The 12,295-nt window shown below is 48.0% G+C and overlaps 1 protein-coding gene across 2 annotated transcripts in view; it reads right to left on the bottom strand.

Moving 5' to 3' along the window:
• Window positions 1-12,295, bottom strand: part of LOC131666448 (CCR4-NOT transcription complex subunit 6-like) — a 226,540-nt gene that overhangs the window by 25,482 nt on the left and 188,763 nt on the right. The gene's annotated exons all lie outside the window — the stretch shown is intronic.

Raw genomic sequence — 12,295 nt, 5'->3', positions numbered from 1 at the left:
AAACACTATGCGATCTTTTGAAAGCAAAAATTATGCTAGTTTTGAGGTATGAGTGACGACTTACTATGATCATCAAATTATTTCAATCAACAATTTCCAAGTCTCATCGCTGTCAAAGATTATACTTTTTTCGTTGGAACAAAGTAGCAAGTTCCTCAAAATAAATACATTTTCCGCGTTGATACTTTCGAGTGAAAAGCGATCCTTTACGCATAAAAGCCATTTTTCGCTCGAAATACAAGTTTTGTTGGTAAACGATGGGTTTTCGCGAGTGCGAAAAATGTGCCTGGGCTGAGGCTTGATTGCATCCGATTTCGCTCGACTGCCGAGTTGTCTTGATTTGTACAATATTCACGGGCGATCTTGCCCGGTCGAGGATAAAAGTGCAGAGACTCGATGAGATTGCGAAACTCGCGCGGATCGTCGTACAAGACGAAAAGAACAACGGAAGGAAGGATAAAAAAAACGTCGAAAGGGCTGACCAAGCGTAGAGTTGGCTACTCGAGTAGGCGCGGAGAGGCCGGTGTAATCGATAGGCTGTCTTGGACGCTCGCAGCAACTGCCAGGCCAATAACAAAAATAAAGAAACGCAGCGGGCAACAAATGACCGCGAGTGCGTGCGCGGACGCGGAAGGTGGACGGCGAACAGAAAGGAGGGGGCGAAGAGAAAAGTTAGGTGCCTGAGCGCTCCGAACAATCCCCCCATCGGAGATTCCACGGGCAGCAGCCGGGAATATCCTCGATAAACTGGCGCGCCACCACCGCCGCAGCGGATTCCGCGGTCCGATAAGGTATTTCGCTCGCGGGGAATGCGAATCTTAAAATTCCCTTAGGTCGAGCAGCGGACAATAACGCACTGCTGTGTTTCGCACCCGTGTCGATAAGGCTCTCTTCCCCCGCTTTAAATATCCTCGGAAGTTTGCGCACTTTATTAACCGACGCGCGCCGTTCTCGCGTGTTGCCCCCGCGTCGCCTTCGGTCTTGCGTCGGCCGAACATTGGTCCTCCGCGATGAACGACCGAAAGGGAAAGCTCGTCACAGAGTGCGAATGTGCGTAGGTACGTGCCGAGGATCAACTGCAAATAGGCAAGAGAAAGCATAAATTTCAATGAGCGTTAAGGCTGCAGCAGCAGCCGCGTAGGCAAATTTTTCTCATTAGGGTGTCTCGTAAATTCTTGCGCCGCACTCCCCTCTTCCACTGCGATTTACGACTGCAGCCAATCTTTTTTTCTTATACGCGCGAAACTGTAATTATCACGAGGGCGGAGGTCCTCGATACTACATATAATGAGAATGAAAAAATTCAAACCGAAAGATGGAAAGATGAAAGATCAAAGGAGTGCTGCAGCTTGGACTTTGCTCGGTTACAAGCAATTTGGCACGAAAAAGATTTTTTTGTTTTTTTCCGCAATCATAACAATGACGGAGAGAGAGAGAGAGAGAGAGAGAGAGAGAGAGAGAGAGAGAGAGAGAGAGAGAGAGAGAGAGAGAGAGAGAGAGAGATAGTCGATAACGATCTCGAGCTCTCAATATTCATCAAGAAGTAGCAGCGCCGTTAGGCGCATTTGAATTTGTAATTCGCGTATATAGGAGAGCTGCGCCATCTGCACAACGATTAGACCCGCGTCTTATCTCTCGAGCCTCATTGTTGCTGTGGCGTCCGCTATTCCTCTCTTTCATTGATAGAGGCGCGCGCGCGCGCTCGTAGCGATTTGCATAAGGCCGCCGCTGACCGAGTTAGTTTGCAGCGCGGATAAGATAGCAACAGCAGCCGCTGATTGAATTCGGCCTTTCTAATTTGTTCGTCAATCTTCGTCGGCCGCCCAACAATGCCCCGTGTCCGTGTCCGTCTTTTCTCCCAAGACTGATCCTACGAAGGCTCATCCAACCTTCTCTTCTTTTTTTTTCGTCCAAGCTTTGTCCCGCAGTTCCCGTGTGTTTTGACACTTTGTGCCCGCGCGTACCACATAAATAAAATCCCATCAATCATTCACGCGTACGCTTTTCAACCATTGACTTTGGAGACGCGCTTTTGCTCGCTAGTTCAGACTTCTTTTGATAATCTCGGACGATGGGATTTTTATCTTATGTCAGATCTGCCATTTTGAAAATTAATTGCAATCAGCTGGACCAAACAACTTTACAATCTTTTTTTTTACACCTGGGGATGTCGAACGGCGAAATGAACGAGCAACATCGTTGTAATTGTCATATCGATTTGTCATGCACTTTGCTAAAGCAGTAATGCGGTGCCGTCAGACGTAAATTTGGAGTGAGAGCCGCTGCGGATCAGCAGCGGACCTGTCACGCCAAGCGTTCTCGCGAGGCAACCTTTGTGGATCCCTCGGGTTATAACGTAGACAGCAGGCCTTTCGCTCGCAGGATTAGGATGTACATCGCGCTCGGTGGCGATATACTAGCGCTGATAACAGTAGCGCATGGAGATGGGGAGAGGGAAATTGTAGATGCAGGTCTCTTCTGATGGGTCGATTTCGCTACTCGATGTTCGGATACTATATAAGCTAATCGGATTTTCGGATAAGACTATTGGGTGAGAGCGTGCGGATCATTGAATGTTAGTGTTTTCTCTTTGATTGCGAATCATCCGATGTAACCATTTGGGACGTCGTAAGCTGTTATAATGTTATGTATCGAGTTGCTGCTGATTATGACGATGCGATCTAGGAGTTATATCATGCATCGGTTGCTGGTACGGATACGACTAAAGCGATAAGGATACGAGGCTATTATCATTCATATTTTTTATTTAGCTGCCAGAGGTGTACTCAACGTCATGCTCCATTAGGCTCGTTGACTTTCTCTCTTTTTCTTGCAAAAAAAAATGTTATTCTCGCAGAGCTCCCCTGACAACGCTATCGGATCACGCTCTATTTGCCGCGAAAACTGGACAACGAAAACGAGAGAGCGAGAGAGAAGCCACGTGAGAGCAAAAATGCCGGCAGCATAAACTCGCCGACAAATAGCCGAGCGTGTTCGGAGCGCTCGATCCGGAACAGCCCCCGCGGATTATTTATCAAAGATTCCGCGCGTGACTTGCTCCGCTAACGCACTCCGACGCGGATTAATGCTCGGCTTGCCTTTGCTCCTCGTTTTCTCCCTCGCCTCCCCCTCTCTTTCTCTCGTTAGCGTGGAAAAATTAGGGTTGCACGCGCATCCGAGGGGATAATAAAAGAGGCTGCCCCCGTGAAAAACAAAAATGTGCACGCGCACTCCATCGCCTCGTTACCCTCGCTGGACGTGCTTAATTAGCTGTTTGAATAAGGAATGGCAGGCTTTGATGGATTACAATGCTTTTCGTGTTATTGATTTTTGCATGTAACTACGTCGAGCATCCTCGTCTCGTGCATTTATTTATTTATTTTGGTTGGTTATTGATTGACGTGGAGGACGAGGTATTGATGGATTATTGTGAATATTTTAATAAATTTTATCGGACGTTTGAGTGAGCGCTGCTTTTTAACATTGACGCTTGTTAAAGGACTCTCTCCCCTGCAGACGTCCGCTGCTTGGTTTTTCAAAGCCACGCACAGAGCGGAATATGCTTTATCGTGAACACTCGTATAACAGAAATATCGACGAAAATATGCGTAAAACAACGGGCGAGAAATGAATTTTATTCGTTGGAAAACATTAGCGACCCTATACGAAAAGTCGCCCGACCGGCAGTAAAAGGCAGCGCTATAAAGGTCGTTTCCCTCGAATAATTCGATTGATCCTCGCGAAGGAGTCTGCACGGAGAAGCCGAAAAAGCGAGAGGGCAAAGATGCTCGCGCGTGACGCGTCGACGTACGTGCGCGCGCAGCGCCGGATAATTGGATATATCGTCGTGCGCACAATGCGCGCGTGGCTCTCTATCTCGAGATGGCATTAAAATGAGACATTGTGTTCTCTCGAATACGACTCAATAAACTTGGCCTCGCGTCCGCGCGCGCTATACACCGGCGCGTCTCCATCGGCAATCATTATAAATAAAGCCAGAGACGTACAATGCGCGCGAGCCTCTTCCTTCTTGCGCGCGCGCTCTTATTTGCTTTTGGCGCGCGTTTATGAAGCTGCGACATCGAGATAGAGGCGCCTCGATTGATTTTATACTCGACTGCTATCTATGTCTAACAAGACCTTTAATTTTGTTATATCGGCGTCCCAGAGATAAAATGCTTGCGTGCCAGCGTTGACTTTTATATGCGTGCGCGACAGCGGATTATACGAGCTTATAGCATGGTTAACAGCAATTAAACTCATACTTGCGATGTTGTATTCCCTCGCCTCCTCTTTGCTGTACAAATTCAATTTGAAGCCGCGAAAAATGCGCGTTAAACGGTCACGTCGTGACATTTTTCTCGATGCCGGCGTCGCTATTATCATCAAGTACTAATGTAACAAATCCGTTTTAGTAACGCGCGGCTACATTCCTTTGAAACGTCGACGCAACACCTTGCATTCTCCTTTCTCTTTCGAAGGTAACAACGCTACCAAGAAATAAACAGCAACGTCGAGATGGGAGCTCGGCCGTCATAGTTACGTATAGAGCTTGCAGGTCAACCCAGGCACGCGGCAGAGAGGACAGCGCGGTGCTCGACAGTCCGCCCGGAAAGAGAATGCGCGCTGCACATTGCGTACGACGGCGACGACAACAACGACGACGAGGAGCATGCCATAAACAAATCAAGGCGAAACTAATTTCAATTCCAGTAGTAGTTTAATATATAGTTGGCTCGGCGCGGAGCAAAGTTACGGCTCGGCAGTCCGGAAGTGCCCTGGGGGTATACTTGCCCGAAGCAAGTAAGTTCGTTCATTGGCGCTGCTGCCTATAAACACAGATCGAAGCTGTGCCGCGTACACACCAGCGAATTTCCCGCGAGATTATACGAAACTCGTTATCGTCTTCCGCGACACGCAGCCGGCGCACCATTTGTTTCCAGTCGCCTCGAAAAATATGCCGAGCGATAAAAGCTCGCGGCAGGCAGCTGCTATCGATTTTTAGCGGCGCGCTCGAATTTCGAATTAATTATCGCGCGCGCGCGCGCCGCCTGCGGAATTCATTACGGGGAGGAGTATTAATCAAGTTTGAAGCGGAGGTAGCGCATATATTAGGCTGCGCGTCAATATCTCGCTGACTCCAATGCCATTCGCGCTGACTCCCGGGACGACGTGCGCGCCGCTGTCGCGCCGGTTACGCTTGGTGCATATTGCATTTGCCTGCGCGCGCGCTCCTCGCCATTGGCTCGTTGCCGCCGTAGCGCAGTCATCGCCGGAAAAGCTCCAAACTTTTCGCGTTACCGCGCTAAACAATAATGACGAGGCTCGCTGGAAACGCGATCGTTACAATTCGGTGGTATATCGCGCTAACGATGCTTTCGTTTTCGCGTTACGACATTCGATACCCCCGCATTGCCGGCCTTTTGAATGCTCGCTCGCTAATGAGCAGCGCGCCTCACCGACAATGCGTCAAAGTTGCACGAGTCCCGATTTCGACATTCACATATTAATTAGCAAGCGATGAGAGATCGCCTGGCAAGTAATGAATATACTGCACACGAATAATCGCCGACCGTCAATTTTATATAATGGAATCCGACAGCTGCCTCTTTTGCATAATTGTCACCCTAACGAGCTTTTCCGTTTAATCGCTCAAAGGGCCTGTGGCTTTCGAAACGTGGTTCGCGCATCGCAAATGCAGAGCCCATTCGATGGGATTCGATAGGATGTATAGTCGCCAAAGAGCCAAATCCTCGCTCACGCGCAATAATCTGTATAGACAAATGACCTAATTTGTCGCAAGTTTAACGACCCATGTATGGACAGATCTGTCTCTCGTTGCCAAATGAGACGCCAGTATAAACATTTCTAGCTCGCGTGGCATCGTCAATCGTCGGGTTTCTTCATTTCCACGCCCAACATTTTTATGAAAAAAGAAAAAAAAAAAAAAGCGAAATCGTCTTGTTCCTCCTGACTTGTTCCCAACGTACAGGCGGAAGAAAGCGAGTTTTTGCAAAACCTGATCGAGCACAAACGCACAAGCAGACTGCAATAAATAATAACTTGTTATCCCACGTGCCTGCCTCGCATGATTTCGATAGGCATGCACGATTTACGAGCCATACTTGCATATTTCCGATTAGCCAGTTGGCTTGCAAAATATAGGCATAAATTTGCGCTGGAGACTCATCTACCATATCCCTTTTGTTGGCGTATCTTGGATCTCAGGCAATGAACGCGGATAGGATGCTTTTCAATCTTTATGGAAATTCGAAGCTTGCACCATTGTGCCAAGCTGCAAGCTCGACGGTTAGTTTGGGATCGGTTATCGCGGGACACTCCGATGATGCAGATGTTCCGGCGAGAGAGCGGAATAAGCCAGTAGGCAAGGTGTAAAGCGGCGGGGCTGGGCGCTAATTAAACCGTGATCGGTGATTAATACCGGAAAGACTGGGATATTCGCGAAGGAGGGACTTCTTCCTCTTTCTCTCCATTTCTCGTTAGCGCGCGGCGCAATGTGTAACGCGATTTTAATCGCGAGCCACGCCTGCCTGGGACGAGTCGCGGGACGCACCGGAAACCCGCCGCCAAGTTTTTTTCTCCCCCGCTGTCTTTTATTATTGCATATTCGCGCGGAGGCGGTAAATTTCACAGTCGAGTAACACGCTAAGAATGCCCTCTCTTTGAGCTTGCGCACGGCCAAGGGGACTGGATGTTTCAACGGGATGCCCTGTGATTAGCTTTTAATTGGACGAAGCTCGCTCGGCTTTTTGTAAAGTTTGACGCTGGGAAACATTAGTTTAGCGCGTGCCGTGCCACATCGCTTAATGGCTCGTGAAATTGATTCGTCGTAACGTTAATTTAATGCTCGTGAAAACACCTTTTTCTTTCGGACGATCATCCGCGCGAACTCGCTACGGAAACAGCGTCCCTTTGAAATATCAACCTCCGCTTGCGTTCAAATTCAGACCCGAACAACGCCAACGTCATTGTCGCGGGTAAAATCGACGCAACGTCGATCAAACCTACTCGCGCCTACTACGAGAAAGGCACGTAGCCGCGTGAGCAGGGCACCAGAAGGGCTGGGAACTATAAGAAGCGGGAAAAAAAGCGACGAGGCGAAAGAGGGAATGTGCCGACGCCACCGCCGAGCACATGGCCGGCAATTAACGCTTTTGCGACGCGCACGATGAAACATTCGGACCGCACTCGCGGCCTCTAACGCACGAGATTTACGGCGGTTTTTGTGGGCACCGACGGCGACCGGCATACACTACCAACGTCTAATGCAGCACGCACCAGAACGAACCGAAGGATAGGAGCTACACGGGAAGAATTGCCGAAACGAACTGTTTTTCCCTCTCGTCCTCCATTGGTCCGAGTTCTTTTACAGCAAAGACAACTTGATGGAGTTCAAAAGCGGCATTTCGATTCAGATTTCAACGGCAAATGAATTAACTCCACTTGTCTTTCGGATTGTCGCTCGATTGGCATTTTCCGCTTTACAATTCCTAGTTCACGCCGTCGCTGCCTATCATTTCCCTCGTCTCACGCACGCTTCATCGTGTGTAAATTAACAGCTCGCACGATAACTTTCGTAGAAGCAAGCGACTGCTACGAACCCTTCTTTAAATGGAACGATCACAAGTAATGCCTTTCCACGAAGATATAAAAAATGATTTGACGTTAATTTACACACGAGATATTGTTTTAATATTGACAATTTGCGGCGATTATGTCAATTTATTATACGGTCTGCGTGAAAACCACGCGTATACCTCGTAGACGTATTATCTTAATTGCGTGAAAAGATAAAATAATGCTAAGTCGCGGCACTCAACGTAATCGCGGGTGTGAAATTGCTTTACTAACTTTCATCTTGAATGTGGTTTTTCATCATTCGCGATATCTTTTCCCTTTTCTTGCGCGTTACGTTAACATATGAAGCAAATGCTTGCCTTGTTATATTCGCGCCGAACGCGAATTTCGAGTTAATTATGTCCTAACACTGGGGCGTCGTTGTTAAAATCTCATTCGAACATAAAAATAAAATAATTTGTTTCTTTTTTTCAGCTCAGCAAACCCTTTTAGAAAATGTAACCTATTTCGAGGGGAAATGTAGTTCGAAACAATGGAAGAAGATTGCGAGGAATAAAAATAAACAGAGGCTCATAGCTGGGTGCATTGTACACGAGTCGAGAGCGCCTTCGTAACGACGGATAAGCTCATCTAGCATCTGTAGCCGAAGACCAAGATTCGTAAATCACTCGAGCACCGCCGGTACACACTTACGTGCAGCGATATCGTTTCTTTTTTTTTTTTTTGCAAATGATGCTCATTCTGTTCGAGAGCAGGCTGAATTACGGCTTCATTAAGCTGGCCGCGAGCCTCGGTCATCTCTTATAAACGTCCTGCTGGTAGGTAAAAGAAAAAACTCGTGGTTTTGTTCTGCGAGAGCTGATCGATTGACCGAACGATGGAATTGCACACTGACAATCTAATTATACGGTTAATTAATGTCGAGCGCGCTATATCGAGCAGCTATTCATATTTCATGAAAATCGCTCGAGGAAGACACCAGTCAAGTATTAATGCCATCGCTGCCGCGCGCGCATATTCATTAATGCTCTCGCGTGTACGCGCGCGCACCTTCTCCATTGCCGTTTTCACTTGCGGACTTGGTTTTCTCCCTTTTTTTATTTTTCCGAATAATCAGCGACGGGACGATCGCTCGTGCTCGATCGATTAGCTCGAGCCGCGTTCGCGCGCGAATGCGCGTATCATCGCGGCGATCGTTTCTTTCAAAGCCGCGCGAAAAAATTGAACGAGCGATTAGGAATGACAAAGGGAATCCGGCCGAGTAATGCGCAAACGAAGCCGCCGGCTGCCTGCAAACGGCGACTTATTCATAAACCGAGGCGAAGCAGGCAGTCTACCCGAGAGAATTCACGAATCGGGAACGACGACTCCGCGGAATGCTTGACGCGTTCAATAATGCAATTGAGGATGTATATACTAGCTATGCTGCACGCGTTTGCGGCTCCAGCGAACGACCACGATTAGTTTATGGCCAGAATGGAAACTAATTACCGCGAGCGTTACCAGTCGTTTCGAGGTTTCGCCGAATTCCTCCGACCTCCCCAATTAGCTCCCTATTTCGAATGTCATTCCGCAGCCATTTATTAGCTCGCGCGGATTGCATATTTACTCCGCGAGGCCCACGCCAATAACGCTCTGCTCCATTTCTTTTCCTTCGCTCTTGGCAATTTGGAGTGGTGTGCAGGCAGGCAGTTTCATCGATGGGAAATATCGGAAATTTCGAATATACTGCTCGCAGAAAGTTTGAAGGGGATTCAGCGATAGAATTCGTTCTCAATCTTGTTTCTGCATTCGCGCATGCCAACTGCTAACTCCTTGTTCGCTTCTCCGCGAGTAGATATCCCGTACAAAAAAAAAAAGTTTCGACGCTATCGCTGTGCCAAGTCAAACATACATTATAAATTATGGCCGCTGCGCATCGACGTGTCATATCCGTCGACAAGCGTACAAAAGAAAATAAGCAAGCTGCTAATTCGAGAGCATTTCCTTGTCAAACGCTGCACGCGCAACCGTGGAAAAAGAAGGATCTCGTGTTCCTCGCTCGCATACGGCTATTTGAAAAGTAAACGTTATCGCCAAGGTGCGTATCCGTTGGAAAATGACTCTCCGCGAGCGGCCCTAAGTTAACGCCGTCGATCAAGGCGACAGGATCTTATGCAAAGTTCATGAAATTCAATTTTCTCATACACGCGCCGAGAATGTCTGAGAAAAGAGAGCGAGCGAGCTGAAAGCCTCTTTGCATCGTTAAAACTTGATATATATTTCACGTGAAAAGCTTGTTTTTTATTTTTTTTATTTCTGCGCGGAAATCTCTTCGACAAAGATTGACTTTCGAAACTGACTTCCGACTTCCGAACGATTTCCCGTCATTCGGGACGCGAAAATTCCTCTTTGCGAAATTATTTCACGGTGGACATTCATGTGGACCAACAATTTTAAAGCACTTTTTACGAATTAAATTGAGGCACAATTTAACAGTTAGTGATTCTTTAACATGATTTACGGCGCTCATTCGACTCTTAATCCCTGGGACAAAGAAGCAGAGAGTTGCTTTATCAGCCTCACCATCGGAATCTTCGGTCGTTCATTTTCGAAGCTACAGCCGCAAGTATTGTGTGCAAGGATCGGCAGGTGCAGAAACAACAGCACCAGCAGCAACGTCGAAAGTCCAAAAAGTAGAATAATAGTCTTGCTTCTATATGAGAGACACACGTAGCAGAGCAAACTGATGAAAGCGAGCGGCCAGTACGGCGAGGTTATATAAACAAGCGTGACAAAAGCGAAGAGCGCAGCACAATGGCCAAAGAGAGAAAATACACGGGGCGTGCACCTTCGTTCGAGACGTATACCCAAGAATGAACGGAGGAGCAAACATACGAGGGAGTAATAGGCGAACGTGGCGAAATTCCAGGCAGCGCAGGCCCAACTACCATGCAAGTTGTGTTAATTTCTGCCGACGTCCTCTCGTGTTCGCTCAAGGAATACAATTCGGTGTTGCCGAGCTGTCACTGGAAAATTAAGCGCATACACGAACGAACGGACCGTAATTCGGCCGGAGACAACCGGCTCTCTGTCAAGCATAACAATCTGCGATCTGTGCTTCTCGCTCGTTACATATAAATTTCACGTCAGCGTTGGCACACAATGCGATTGCCATGAAAGCTAATATCGAGCAGAGATCGCACTCCGGTACAGCGAATCCCTTGACGTAAAATCCACAAGTGAAATGTCGTTTGTCAGAGTGACTTGCGCGCGCGCGCGAGTGCTTTGGCACGCAAGGGGGATTCTCGTTATCCGCTTATGCGCGCGCGGGACAGCGCGCAATGACGGATCGACACCCACGCGCGCAACCGAGCGCATTTGAATATCATACCGCCGCGGACAACAATGGGGCTGACGGCGTACGACCGATTTTTAGCGTTTGGCGTTTGATATTCATTGTCATTGTCGTGCCTCCCTCCTCTCTTCTCGCCGCTCGCTTTGCAGTCAGTCACTCGCGAAGCGAAATCGAGAGGATCGAAGGCAGCAACGGCAACTGGCTCTCGCAGCCAGCGTGAAACGGCGCGATCCGCACATACGCTCTTCCCCCTTCGCTTCTTTCGGTACGCCAAATAAATTGCGCGATATTGATGGGACGGCATTAGTGGCAAGGGACGCGGGCGATTCTCTTCTGGAACATTTGCTTTTAAATCGGCCGCGCTTTGTTGCAGCGAGCCGCGAGATAGGATGCGGGTGAGCGCAATCAGTAAAGACGTTGCGCAGCCGAGTCGCCATTACTCGTGCGCGCTTTTAAACAGAGACAAGTGAACGATCATTAGATTGAACGAGTACCATTCCTGTTCGAGCCTATCCCTGAGCCCGGCTTTGCTCTGGATCTTGTCATATTTATCCCCCCCCCCCCTCCCCGCCCCCATCCCACTCTCTCTCTCTCGCTCGCTTGACTCAAGTGCTCTTGTAAAAAAGCTTATTATATCAATCCTTTGTGGCACGCAGGCAGGATGCCATCTATTATTATCGACCAATCTTCTGTGATTTCATGAACGATGTAACGTTACTGAACTAAATTTCACATGCATCCGGATCGTGCAATCTGAACGATGATTATGAGAATGCGAAATGCCAGATCGACGACGGTGACCGTAATGAAAAATAACGATAGTGCTTCGGTTCGGATGACGTGATAAATTTTGGCGAAAAGCCAGTTAATCGGAAAAATCTGTGACACGGTTGAGCAGGAGAAAGCGAGGAAAGAGAAGCAAAAGGTGTAGGTCTTTAGATGGAGCAATAGTTAGGAGAGTAAATGAATTTTCAATTTTGCAAATAATTAATAGCAAGGCTATTAATAAGCCTCGGTAACTAGAGGCTTATCCCTTGTAATCGCTTTGAAAGCCCAGCAGCTCTCGACGCTCAGTTACTCCCGGTAATTAAAGCTCGAACTCGAGTATAGAAAGGAGAAAAGCGCCTATATCCTTAAAAGCCTTATAGCGATATTTCTTGGCAAAGCTCTACGAGGCTCAAAGGTGAACACTGCCGTGATATGGGCTGTGGCTTGGGCCTGAGAGATTCCGCAGTGCTCCGCGCGACATTTTAGCTATGTGACGGCGTTGCCGTGGTACTTATGCAAATCCAACGGGGGCTATAAAAAAAGTTATCATTGCGTGGGAATCGCGTTAATTATACTCGAGCAGTAGATTAT

Source organism: Phymastichus coffea, unplaced genomic scaffold, assembly GCF_024137745.1.
Source record: "Phymastichus coffea isolate CEN01 unplaced genomic scaffold, Cenicafe_Pcof_1.1 PCOF00058, whole genome shotgun sequence".
Taxonomy (NCBI): Eukaryota; Metazoa; Arthropoda; class Insecta; order Hymenoptera; family Eulophidae; genus Phymastichus; species Phymastichus coffea.
This window is presented reverse-complemented; position numbering and strand designations above follow the sequence as displayed.